The sequence below is a fragment of the Papio anubis genome, chromosome 19, assembly GCF_008728515.1.
Source record: "Papio anubis isolate 15944 chromosome 19, Panubis1.0, whole genome shotgun sequence".
Taxonomy (NCBI): Eukaryota; Metazoa; Chordata; class Mammalia; order Primates; family Cercopithecidae; genus Papio; species Papio anubis.
In genome coordinates, this window is record NC_044994.1 from 62,822,197 (window position 1) to 62,835,019 (window position 12,823).

Below are 12,823 nucleotides of genomic sequence, written 5' to 3' on the forward strand. Positions count from 1 at the left end.
GTGGTACACAATTGAGTGATAAAATATATTTAAAATGCTAGGAAAGAATACTATGATAGTCTGCATAATAGTTACAGATAAATTATGGATAGGTTACACAAAATGGATACAAATACATAAGGACATTTTATATTATATGGCAGAGTTTTATTTCTTAACCTAGTGGTACAAATATTTTGTGTGTTCTCATTTTATTTTTTAATGATAATAATAATGATGATAATGCTGATGACAAGATATCTTTAATAGGCTATTATTTTATGTTATTTTTAAATAGTGAATATACAAGAAAATTTTGGAAGATAAAGCCATTCAAATGATGCCAATGAAATTTTTTTAAATAAGATAATTGTATTATTATATATTTCAACCAGTATTTACCTTAAGTCCAAAGTGAAGAAAAAACAGAATTTCTGTGTACATAGGTCTCTCCTAGAATAATTTAAAATAATCTAAAATTTTATTTAGATTAATCCTAATATAAATTTACTTGAAAACTTTTTATACATCTATAGAACTATTATATTGGTACATATGATATATTAGATAGACAGGTAGGTATGTAGATAGATAAATAGATAGATAGATAGATAGATAGATAGATAATTAGCTATCTCAGTTTGGTACTGTTCACAAAATTAAAAGTAGTTTTTAATTAAAAATATAAGCAAAACTACCATTTGCCAAATTAGTGAATATGTTTCCCTTCGTGTGCTTTGGTCTCTCCTCTTCATTAATATAATTAGTTCAATTAGGCATCTAATTTATGTTATCAGTAGGAGCCTCCAATTACCTACGTACCATTGAGTTTCTGTGCCTACTTGAACCTACACTAGCTAGCTATTCTGCCTGTTTTATACAGCAATTTTTCTCTCTGGCTCTGTACACACCTTAAAAATTCACTTACCCATTGCAAATTCCTTCACAAACCTTTTAATGGCCAATTATTTAATATGAAAAACTGGTTCCATTTATAATAATAACAGCTATGATTCACTGAATATGTAGTGTTAAGTTCTCTCAAACTGCTCTCTATATATTATATTAATTATATAAATTAATACTTCCAAAACTACTGTGAGGTAGACATAATTTCCCCCAATGTAGAGTCAAAGCTAAATTCAGAGGATTTAAATAACTGCCTACGGGGCACAGAACCAGTAAGTTTCAGACTATGTCACTCACTTGGAAGCTGATGTTCTTTCAACAGTGCTGTGTTAATGGCTGATGCCCTAACATAGCACACTGATATTAATACACATCCCAGCAGCAGGGATGTCCCTATTAACAGGGCTAGCCTGCAGCGTTATTTAACTTCCAACAATATCATTCTGTTGTGTTACATTAAGACTTTCTTATCTTCACTTCAATTTAAAGGTCAGTCATACTAAGGAGAGTAAAACTCAAGACACAAAAGGAAGAAGCCACCTATTTTCCTTTCTCAATTTTCTTAAGCTCCTCCTTAAGGACTCACAGAGAGAAGATGATGGTGGCACTTACTGTGTTTCCCTAGGTCAGACCAAGGCCGGGGTCCACTTACTTGGTGTAACTTGTGTATATATATATATATATATAGAGAGAGAGAGAGAGAGAGAGAGAGTGTGTGTGTGTGTGTGTGTGTGTGTGTTTATCCAGGTCCATTCATTCCATTGCAGTCCCTCTTTATATTGTGTGTGTGTGTGTTTATTCAGTTTCATTCATACCATTGCAATCCCTCTTTATATTGTGTGTGTGTGTGTGTGTGTGTGTGTGTGTGTGTTTACCCAGGTTCATTTATACCATTGCAATTCCTCTTTCACACCCTCTCCTCTTATTTGTTCCAATGCCTACAATGAAACTTCTTCTCAGTCTTAAAACTGAGCTCCTTTTAAGTTTCCTTCACTTCTAAACGAATCATTGTGAAATGCCAGGACTTTTATTCTGCAGACTACATTCTCCTCTTTCAGATGATTCCCTATGAGTTTCCCTGAATACTGGACAAAGGAAGGATCCTGGAGGACTGGAGGAGAGAATGGGATCGTGTTTTCCCGTTTGCTTTCCCTTCTTGTAGCTTTACAGAGTGTCCCTTTCTGCTGCCCTCTGTTTCTTCTACCCTCAAACTGTCTCCTCTATGAATTTCTCAGAAAAAAAAAATGTACTGCTGATCAAAGAAGTCATTATTTTTTTTCCCTGAAACTCATATTTCAGGCCATGGAATTGTAAGTTCCCATGAGCATCCAATCCAGAAGACTTGTAAGCACTGGGTCAACCTTGAGTGTTATATGCTTCTTTCCATGTCTTCAGAAGAAAGCGACAATGCGAGGTTGGGAAATTCATTATTGAAAGCCCCTAATGCATTCCTGAAATCTACTGTAAAATGTGTAGGCTCCTTAATAAGAAGCTGTGCCACCAATTGCCACTTTTCACTGAGGTTTGTCATGCACAGCATATGAACCTCAGAGATTTTAGATCAAGGATCATTTTCAAAGATGTTGGGACAGACCAGTAGACTACTATGTATCCCACTCACATAGCGCTGGTGAGCATAAGAGGATAAACATGGTCTGTGAAATGCTTATGGAACTTTGGGATCTGGCGATTACCTAAGAATCTACACAGACTATGACCTATAAACCGCTTCTGCTCTCTGCTTTCATAGAAGGCTCATGGGTAGAGGCTGACATCTAAAGCTTGTGACGTCTTCCTTAGGAGTCAACTAACTGTGTGCTATAATAATTCCGCATTCCCTTCTTTATCCATGTATTCACCCTGCCACAACATGGCATGGGGCAGGTTGGGGCAGGGGATTTTTGCTTTGTTTATTATGTATAATCCCAAATGCTTACATGTGTCCTTTCTTTTCTTTATAGGTGATTATACTTTAGGGAGAAAAAATTAGCCTGGTCAGTGTTATATTCCCTCTCTGAGAAAATGAGCACACCAGAAATGAGCCAAAATGTAAGGTAAAGTATGACAGAGGATGTGGAAATGCCAGAAATTTTAAACATTAGTTTGTTTTACTTGACAAGAACTCTTTAGTAGCTTCCTGTTCTCAAAATAAAGACATTTTTAAGTATATACGACTAAGCTCTGAATGATCTCATCTTTGCCTAGTTTGCTGGACTCCTCTTGTTGCTTGCTTCTCTGCTTGCTGTACTGAGCTTCAGTGGTCTTACTGCAGTTCCCTGAACATGTCCTGCTCCTGCTAGGCAGAATCCTTTCCACTGACTCTTGCCTTTGCCTGGATACCTCCCCTCACAGATCAGTAGACACCCACTTTCACCTCTTTCAATTGCCAGTAATTCTCCAATGAACACATTCTTCTTTAGAAATATGCTCCTATGAAGTCCAGTCCCTAAATAGCCTGTGTTTCCACAGAAACTCTAAATTCGTTTTTCAATGATACTTTTGTCAATATCGTTGAATGAACAATGTTTGTCATCAGTGCTTGATGGGACACTCCAAGAGGCAAGGAACATACCTGCATTCGCTCACTATTTTACCTTCCACCTCCAGTTTGTTACTTAGGATTTATGTACTGAATAAATACATGTTGAAGTAACAACTGAATCAATTCAAGGAAAAGAATCAAGGCTTCAGTGACACAAATGACTAATGCCACCTTGGAGAAATACCTCCAAGCTTTTTCTGAAGGATGAGGAAAATTGTTCTGGAAATATTATGATTGGCGTTAAAGGATATAGGAGGTGTTTTTAAAGACAGTAATATTTATAAACTTACTTTCCTACCACCACCCCCATTAATTTATGAATGTAGAAGCGAATTCTGTATGGCCACAGTTCTCTTGTACTAAGTATCCTTTATAATTTTATCAAATTCTTCAGCAACCTCTTGACTGTGAAAACCTTCCATGTTTCTCCATTTCTTAAGCAGCTTTTTTTGGGATACAGTTCACATATCAAATAATTCATCCATTTTAATTGTGTAATTCAATGCTTTTAGTATATTCACAGATTTATACAACCATTACCACAATCAGTTTTAGAATATTTTCATTAACTGCAAAAGAAAGCCCATATCCATTAGCCGTCTCTCTCTATTACCTCACTCACTCCAACTCTAGGCTGACGCTTGTCTACGTTCTGACTCTTTAAGTTTGCTATTCTGGACATTTCCTATAACTGGAATCACATAACACATGCTTTTTTAAGACTGGCTTTCTTTGCTTAGATAACGTATTCAAGGTTAATCCATGTCAACATGTGTATTGGTGCTTCTAATTTTAAGATTGCCAAATAACATTCCATTGTACGAATTTACCACATTTTGTTAATCTATTAATCAGTTGATAGACATTTGCATTTTTCCTATAGTTTGACTATTCTGAATAACAATGTTAAAACATATGTGAACAAGTTTTTGTGAACATGTTTTCATTTATCCTGAGTATATATCCAGAATGCAGTTACTGTGTCAAGAGGTAACACTATAGTGAATGTTATAAGAAATGACTAGATTATTATCGAAAGTGGCTGTAAAATTTCATGTAAACTTAAGCAATATCTGAGGGTTCTAATTTTTCCACATTTTTGCAAACATTTATAACTGTCTCCCTCTAAACAAACAAACAAACAATTTTTTTTGGAGGTCTGATCTCTTTTCGATAGTCATCCAAATGGTTATGAAGAAGTGTCTCAATGTGGTTGCTATTCACATTTGCCTAATGGTTAATCACTTTAAGCATCTTTTCATGTGTTTACTTGCTATTTTTACATTGATGAAATGTCTGCACAAACTCATTGTCTACCTTTTAATTGGACCATAAGTATTTTGATTTTTGAGTTGCAAGTATTTTTTACATATCCTGGATGAAAGTCCAGATAGGTGATGTGTGGTGAGCAGAATAATGCCCTCCCCTGACTAACGGTGCCCACATGGTAATTCTTAGAACCTTTGAATATGTTACTTTATATGGCAAAACAGACTTTGAAGATTTGATTCACTTAAGGATATTGAGATGGAAAGGATAATCATATGGGTGCTTAGAAGGGAAATGAGTGTACAGGAGATTACAACAAATACGTGAGGACAGAAGCAGAGTTTGAAATGAGGCAACTGCTGGCTGGAAGACAAGCCAAGGAATGTGAGCAGCCTCTATTAAGACAGAAAAGGTAAAGAAATGGATATTCCAGAGATGCAGGTGGAACGCAACCTTCTGACCTCCAGAAATCTAAGATATTTCATTTGTTGTTCTTTTAGCCGACTAAGTTTGTGTTAACTTGCTACAGCAGCAACAGGGAGCCTATAGCTAAGATCTGCCAATAATGTGTTTTATTCATTGTTTGCCTTTTCTCTTTCTTGATGCTGTCTTCAAAGAATAATTTTTAAAATTTTTTTGATGAAAGCCAATTTATGTATATTTTTGTTGCTTGTACTTTTACTGTTGTCTATTAAAACTTAGTTTTACCTAAGTTCATTATGATTTTATCCTGTGTTTTCTTTTAAGAGTTTTCTGATTTTTTTCTTGTAAATATGAGTCTACAATTTCTTTTGTGTTAATTTTTTTGGACACAGTGAGGCAGGGATCCACATTTATTATTTTGCATGTGGTTATCCCCATACTAGTTGTTGAAAAGATTGTTATTTTCCCACTGAATTTTCTTGACACTCTTTTCAAAAATACAATTGAAGATGAACATACAATTTTATTTCTGGAGTGTGTATTCTATTTCTTTGACATGCATGTCTCTCTTTATGGCAGTGACACACTGTCTTGATTACTGCAGCACTGTAATAAGTTTTGGAATATGGGACTATTAGTCCTCTTTGTTTTCCATTTTCAAGATTGTTTTGGATATTTTGTATTCCTTGCATTTCCATTACATTCCATACATTTCCTCGCATTCCATACCTTTTAGAATCATTTGTCAATTTATACAAAGAAGCTAGCTGTGATCATAATACAGATTATGTTAAATTTATAGATCAATTTGATGAATATTACCGTCTTAAGATTGTAAGTATTCTTAGTTGTGAACATGAGATATATTTCCCTTTATCCATGTCTTTTTATAATAATTTCACTAATGTTTTATGTTATTTGATGTAAATGATTTGCAAATATTTTGCTGAATTTATTCTTACATATTTATTATTTGCAATGCTATTGTAAATTGAAACGATTTTGTAATTTCCTCGATATACTGATCATTGCCACTATACAGAAAACTGATTTTTGAATACTGATCTTGTATCCTGCAATCTTGCTGAACTTTCTAATTAGTTGTAGTAAGTTTTAGTGTAATCTGTACTATTTTCTATATGCAAGAATATGCCATTTGCAAATAGAAGTATTTTTATTCATCCATTTCCAATCTGGATACTTTTAAATATTTTTATTGCCTAATTTTTCTACTTTTATCTTCCAATATAATTTTGAAGGTAAGTGAAGATAACAGACATTGTTATCTTTGTCCAGATCTTAGAAGGAAAGGTTCAGACAGTAACCTAGAAATATTACGTTAGTTGTGTATTTTTCATAGATATTCTTTATCAGGATAAGAAAGTTATCAAAGGCACTAAATCTAAAGAAGATGTGGAGAAAAATTTTAAGTTCTTTGCCTAAGTACCAAGGAAACTGTGTCATTACCAAGATAAGGAGAACAGGAAACAGGTTGGTGGAATCTGGAATGAACTAGATTCCAGTTCACTTTCTGGCTTCACTATTTCCTGAACTGAATTATCTGTCATTTTATAATGACATGGAACTGGATTCAACAGGGAACAGTTTATATCTGTGTATGTCAAGTTTTTGAGGCGTGTGAAATATTTCGATGGGAATATCTAGTACGCTCCTTTGATTTCAGATATATAATTTAGGGAAAGGAATTAATATATACAATCATTTGAAATTCCCAATATTTAATGAAGGTGACCCTCTTTAGATTAAACTTAACAAGAAAGTCATAGTAATTAAGAAATGTTAAATAATTTTCTGAATAAAAGAATGGAATCTAAAGTAATAGGACCTGTATTATATCTATTAAATTGAACTCAGAAATCAAAGTATACATTTGTTCATCCAAGAATTTTCTTGGTAAAGATGCAAGCATTGTGTTCTCCTTTTCACATATGTCTCTGTGAAAATGGTACATAAAACATTAGTCACTGTAATATTCCCTTTGCTTAGATGTTACTGTGCAATGTTCCAATAATCATTTGTTTCTGCATTCATTTTTCCTACATGAATATAATGTGATGATCAAGTAGTGTGAGACTTAGGATTAGCTTGACATTCCCCTTATAGTTTTTAAGACCACTGAATATGATACAGGCTATATATCAATCTAACTCTAGTAGATTGACAAAATTTAGTTTTCAAATCTAAAATACGGCAAACCCTAAATTAGATGATGACTGAATTTGATGATGCTGTCAGTGTCTATCTGGTTTGATAACTGCATAGGCTTCAAACTTTATTCCCCCTCTCTGGTAATAATAGCTGTAGGTATATGCTTATATATATGTGTATATATGTGTATATATTATAATAATAGTATATATGTATATATTATAGTATATGTATATATGTATATATAATAACAGCTGTATATCTATGCCTATATATAAAATAGCCAAAATACGCTTATGCTTATGATCATACTTCAATATAAGCATATATAAGCATATATAATTTATGCTTATGATCATATTTCATTGTAAACATATATATAAGCATATATATATAACCATATATATGCTTATACTGAAGTATGATCATAAGCGTAAGTATATTTTGGCTATTTTAAGTAAACTTGTCTCAACTACAACATTCCACATTTTATTGCACTGATTGCATATATGTATATCTCTTAGAATTTCAAACTCTTTTAATCCCTCTCCCTACCCCCTATTCTCTAGTTTATTTAGTCTTACTCATGATAAGAAAAAGGGCTCAAAAGTAATACTTTTCTGGTTGTTGCATATTGAATGAGAGATAGTCCTCTAAATGTGTCATACCTACAGATAGAGAAAGAAACACATTAGTGTGCATTTCAAGTGAGCCCTCTCTTTATGTTAGCACTTAAACTATTGAATTGCAAATGAAATTCCAGGCAAAATGTGATACCTCCTTTTTCATTTAACAAGATATCTTTAATACTCATGAGATTCATAAGAAATTGGATGCTATCTGAACAGCAAGGATTTGTAATAATGGCCCAGGTATTATGAGGATTAGAAGAATCTGAATGAGCAATCCCTTAGCTCATAAAGAAAATGATAAAGGATAAAAGGTAGCATTAACTGTTCAGTGATGTGGGATGTTCACTGTATGTACAGCTGCATCAAATTGAAAGTCACTTACTTGATTAGTTAGCTAAATAAAGCAGCTTTTATTTTGCACCTACCCAAACATTCTCCTAAGTCACTAAGGGCCTATGTATTATGATATTAAAGGAAAGTTTTAAATGTCATAACCTTTACTGAAAAATAATATTTAATATATTATTTTGTTATTTCTTCTTATTTATTTATTTTGAGACAGAGTTTTCACTCTTGTCACCCCGGCTGGGGTGCAGTGGTGTGATCTTGGCTCACTGCAACCTCTGCCTCCTGGGTTCAAATGATTCTCCAGTCTCAGCCTCCCTAGTAGCTGGGATTATAGGCATGTGCCACCACACCTGGCTAACTTTTTGTATTTTTAGTAGAGATGGGGTTTCATCATGTTGGTCTCGAATATCAGGCTGGTCTCAAACTCCTGACTTCAAGGGATCTGCCCGCCTTGGCCTCCCAAAATGCTGGGATTCCAGGCGTGAGTGACTGTGCCCAGTCTATTTATCTTTTTAAATATATTAAAGACTTGGATGGAGGTTTGCCTTGGAAAAACTCTTAATATTTGGTCAAACTTTCATTTGAGGGCATCTATTTGACAAATATTCACTGTTGTCAGTGTAAAACAAGCAGTTTTGAATAGTCCATCTTAACACTTCTTAACGGCTTCTTCTCTGTCTCCTTTATAGAAATGCCTTACTTGCTGAATGGTAATCTAAGCTACCTATCATTCGTGTATGGTAGTGAAATAAAATACTAATTTTACGTAAGTACCAACCCTTTTCTGAATTAACTTTTTTTTTTGATTCCTGGCTCTGTTGAAGGATACTGATGAATTAAGCTAAAAATATTTGGCCAAGAACCCACCCTGGCATTTGTAAAATTCAAATAACCTAAGATCTCTAGTGTTTTCTACACTCTAGTATGAGTGCTATTTTGGGTCATAAAATGGCCGATAGAAAGTATTCATGATGTAGGCCTTAGGAGACTTCCTGACTTTGCTTTTCATAGTAACCTGGTTTACTCTGGGATAAAAATAATAAATTTTGGAGGCAACTCTTGTAAATGTTAGGGTTTTTAAAATAGGACATTTTCCCTATTTATGTAATTTTCTTGATTTAGCACAATATCTGTTTCCATGAGACAGTGAAAAAAATAACTCTAATCTGTAATTACATTTGAATCCCAAATACCATCAATACAAAAAGACATTCCTTCCACCATTATTATTATTATCTTATACGACAGAAAACATAAGAGCTCCACCAGAGCTGGATGTAGCTGGATGTAGCTGTCCAACCTATTTCAGCGTATTTGTGTCACTTGTTTTTTATTCTTCTCATTCCCACTCCAGAAGCAATAGTATATTTAGAAAACACAAGAAAACAGTTTGGAGAGCATTACAGGCCTGTGATTAGATACACTGTCTAGGAAGCTAGGTGGGTGGGCCCAGGCATTGTTTAGGAGCCCAGGAAGCTAGAGAGCCTGAGTGCTCAAGGCTGGCTCCTCAGCCCTCATGAGACTAAGAAGCTTGCATAACCTCGCTAAGAACCTGACCAGTAAACTGAGCCTACATTCCCCACGAGAAGGAACTTCAACTTACCTGAAGCAGCATCTATCGCTCCAGCTGGCCTCAGGTAGACATCTCCATGGACCCCCAACTGCTGTGTCCAAAGCAGGCTGTGACTTGAACCGGGCCACCTTCAGCATTGCAGCGAGAGTTCCTATGTGAACACAAGATGTGGACAAGTGAATGACTATAACACTTCCAGGGGGGTGGAGGGCACTGTGAGTGTCACTCCTGGCTCTTCATATCTACTACAAGAAATACAGGCATCAACAAAGGCTGAATCGGAGTGATACAGTTATCTCACCTACTGGGTTATGAATCCCATCAATAATTTCTCATTCACATTTTGGCATTGTTGTAAAAGATTCAAGAGTTTCTAATGCATGGCTATAAATATTCACTCACTTTTACATGATTCTATGTTAGTGTTTTTTTTTTTTTTTTTCTCTAATGATTCATTAACTAGTAGTGATGTGGCTTTTAATGACAAGGTTTAGTTTAGAAACACTTTACATTGACTAAACATTGTTGTTTTGAATAATTTTATAATAAGCATAAGAAATAAAAATGTTTACTTCTGGTTAGTTTTCATTTCCCTGGAAATGTTTCACTGTAAGTCTTATGCCCTTTAGTTATAACCACTTTGAAAATCACGACCTAATTACTGATTTCTTTCCTAAATTGAAATTCAGCATCTCAATGGATACTTGTGTCTTCCTTAGAATGTTCTCTAGTTCCTTGACACCCAGGCTTTACCTATGTGGTCAATTCAGTCTCTCACCACTTTATATATCTTAAACTCCAGTTAAAGGGAATGGAAGTCACTAAGAGTTTTGTAGCAGATTGTATCTCAGAGACTCTTCTAATAATAAATATAATCATATTGATTCTTCATTTAAAAAATGTGTTGAAGACCCTTAATCATGACCAATATTCAGAAGAACATAAATATTAGATAACCCAGTATAAATTACAAAATATGTAAAATGATAAATAAAAATATATAAAATGATAAATATACAAATGATAAAAGATAACCTGGTATAAATTACAAAGTACATAAAATTTACAGTCAAATACTAAAGTCTTATTAATGGACTCTGTTCATTATTCCAAAAGAAAATAATACTGATGGTTCAATTGTCTTCTGTAGACGTTGAAGGAAAATAAGGATTGGTATGGACTGAATTGCGTTTCCCCGAAAGTGTCTGTGTTTGAAGATTAGGCCATTACGATGGTAATCCAGGTAAAATGAGGTCATAAGAGGGGGGCCGTAGTCCAAAGCACTAGTGTCTTTAGAAGAAGAGGAAGCCACACCAGGGGATCATGCTCACAGAAAAAAAAAAAAAAAAAAAAAAAAAAAAAAGGCCATGCGAGGACACAGTGAGAAGGTATTCTCTGCAAGCCAAAGAAATAAGCCTCAAATAAAACCCAACCTGTTGACAGCTTGAACTTGGACTTCAGGCTCTAAAGCTATGAGAAAATAAACATCTACTTATGAAACCATCGAATCTATGGTATTTTATTATGGCAATCCTAGCAAACTAATACAAGGGTGTCTTAGCCTGTTTTCTGATGCTATAATAGAAAACTACAGACCGAGTAATTTATAGGCAGAAGTGATTTCTTATTTATCCCAGTTCTGGAAGATGGAAAGTCCAAGAGCATGATGCTGGCACCTGGGGAAGGTCCTGGCCAGAGGATGGAAGGTGAAAAAGAGCACACAACACAAAGAAAGCAAACGAAGGCCAATCTTATCTTTTTACGGGGCTCCCTCTTCCTACCATAATGGCACTAATCCATTCATGAGGGCAGAGACCTCATGACGCTGTCACCTCCCAAAGCTCCCACCTCACTATTGTTGCAATGGCAATAAGGTTTCCAACATGCAAACTTTGGGGGCCATATTCAAGCCGAAACAAAAGATGTAAACATTTGAAAGGAAAAATAAATGAATAAGTATCAATGCATAAGTGATAAGCCTGTAGCTCAAGAACGGCCTGGTGTGCACTACATTCTTGCATTCTCTAAAACAGATTCTGGAACGTCCTTTGTGAGAACAATTTGCCCTATTGGAGAGATCTGATTTTTGCCCCTAAATCTTTTCATTCTATTCACCCTTTACCTCACTGTAGCATTATCTTCCACCCCATCGCCTTATCTGCACTTACCAAGGTAGCTCACAGCGTCAAATATTAATTTTATGACATTATAACCTATCATAATTAAAATTAAACCTTTACAGTCAAATACTAAATTCTTATTAATGGATTCTGTTCATTATTCCAAAAGAAAATATTAATTTTATGACATTATATGTATGTGTGTATAAAATTTCACTATTTCTTGTATTACATGATGCTGTTGTGGCATATGACATTATTTTCCAATGTTTTTTGATGCAGTTTTGCCTAAGGCAAGTACCTCTGCTAAACAACAACTGCCTCTGCCTTCTAGTGATTGTCTGTGTCCCTGGCTCTTCATGACAGGTTCATCTCTACCTGCATGGGAAGTACAGGGGCACCTCACTTAAATCTGTCACTAATCAACACTTCCTGGCAGGGCCCTGGTACACGTGGCTCCTCAGTCTGGAACAAAATTTTCCCCAGTCAATATAGGAGAACCTTGGTTTATTGTACTTTGCTATATTCTGCTTCACAGGTATTGTGGGGATATTTTACCAACTGAAGATTTGTGACAATCCTGTGTCAAGCAAATACATTAGTACTGTTTTTCCAGCAGCCTATGTTCACTTCATGTCTCTGTCATATGTTGACAATTCTCACAATATTTCAAACTGTTAAATTACTATTATATGTTATGGTATGTGTTATGATGATCTGTAATCAATAATCTTTAATGTTATTATTCTAACTGGGGACTCCACAAACCACACCCATGTAACATAGCAAGCTTAACAGATAACTGCCCTGTGTGTTCTGACTGCCCCACTGACAGGGTCTTCTCCTACCTCTCTCCTCG

At 34.9% G+C, this 12,823-nt stretch overlaps 1 long non-coding RNA gene across 1 annotated transcript in view; it reads left to right on the forward strand.

The window, feature by feature from the left end:
- Window positions 1–10,256, forward strand: part of LOC103879818 — a 79,842-nt gene extending 69,586 nt beyond the window's left edge. The window contains exons 3-4 of the long non-coding RNA XR_640592.4: window positions 2,850–2,942; window positions 8,961–10,256. This is a non-coding gene — a long non-coding RNA (uncharacterized LOC103879818). The remainder of the gene's footprint in view (window positions 1–2,849; window positions 2,943–8,960) is intronic.
- The last annotated feature ends 2,567 nt before the right edge of the window (window positions 10,257–12,823 follow it).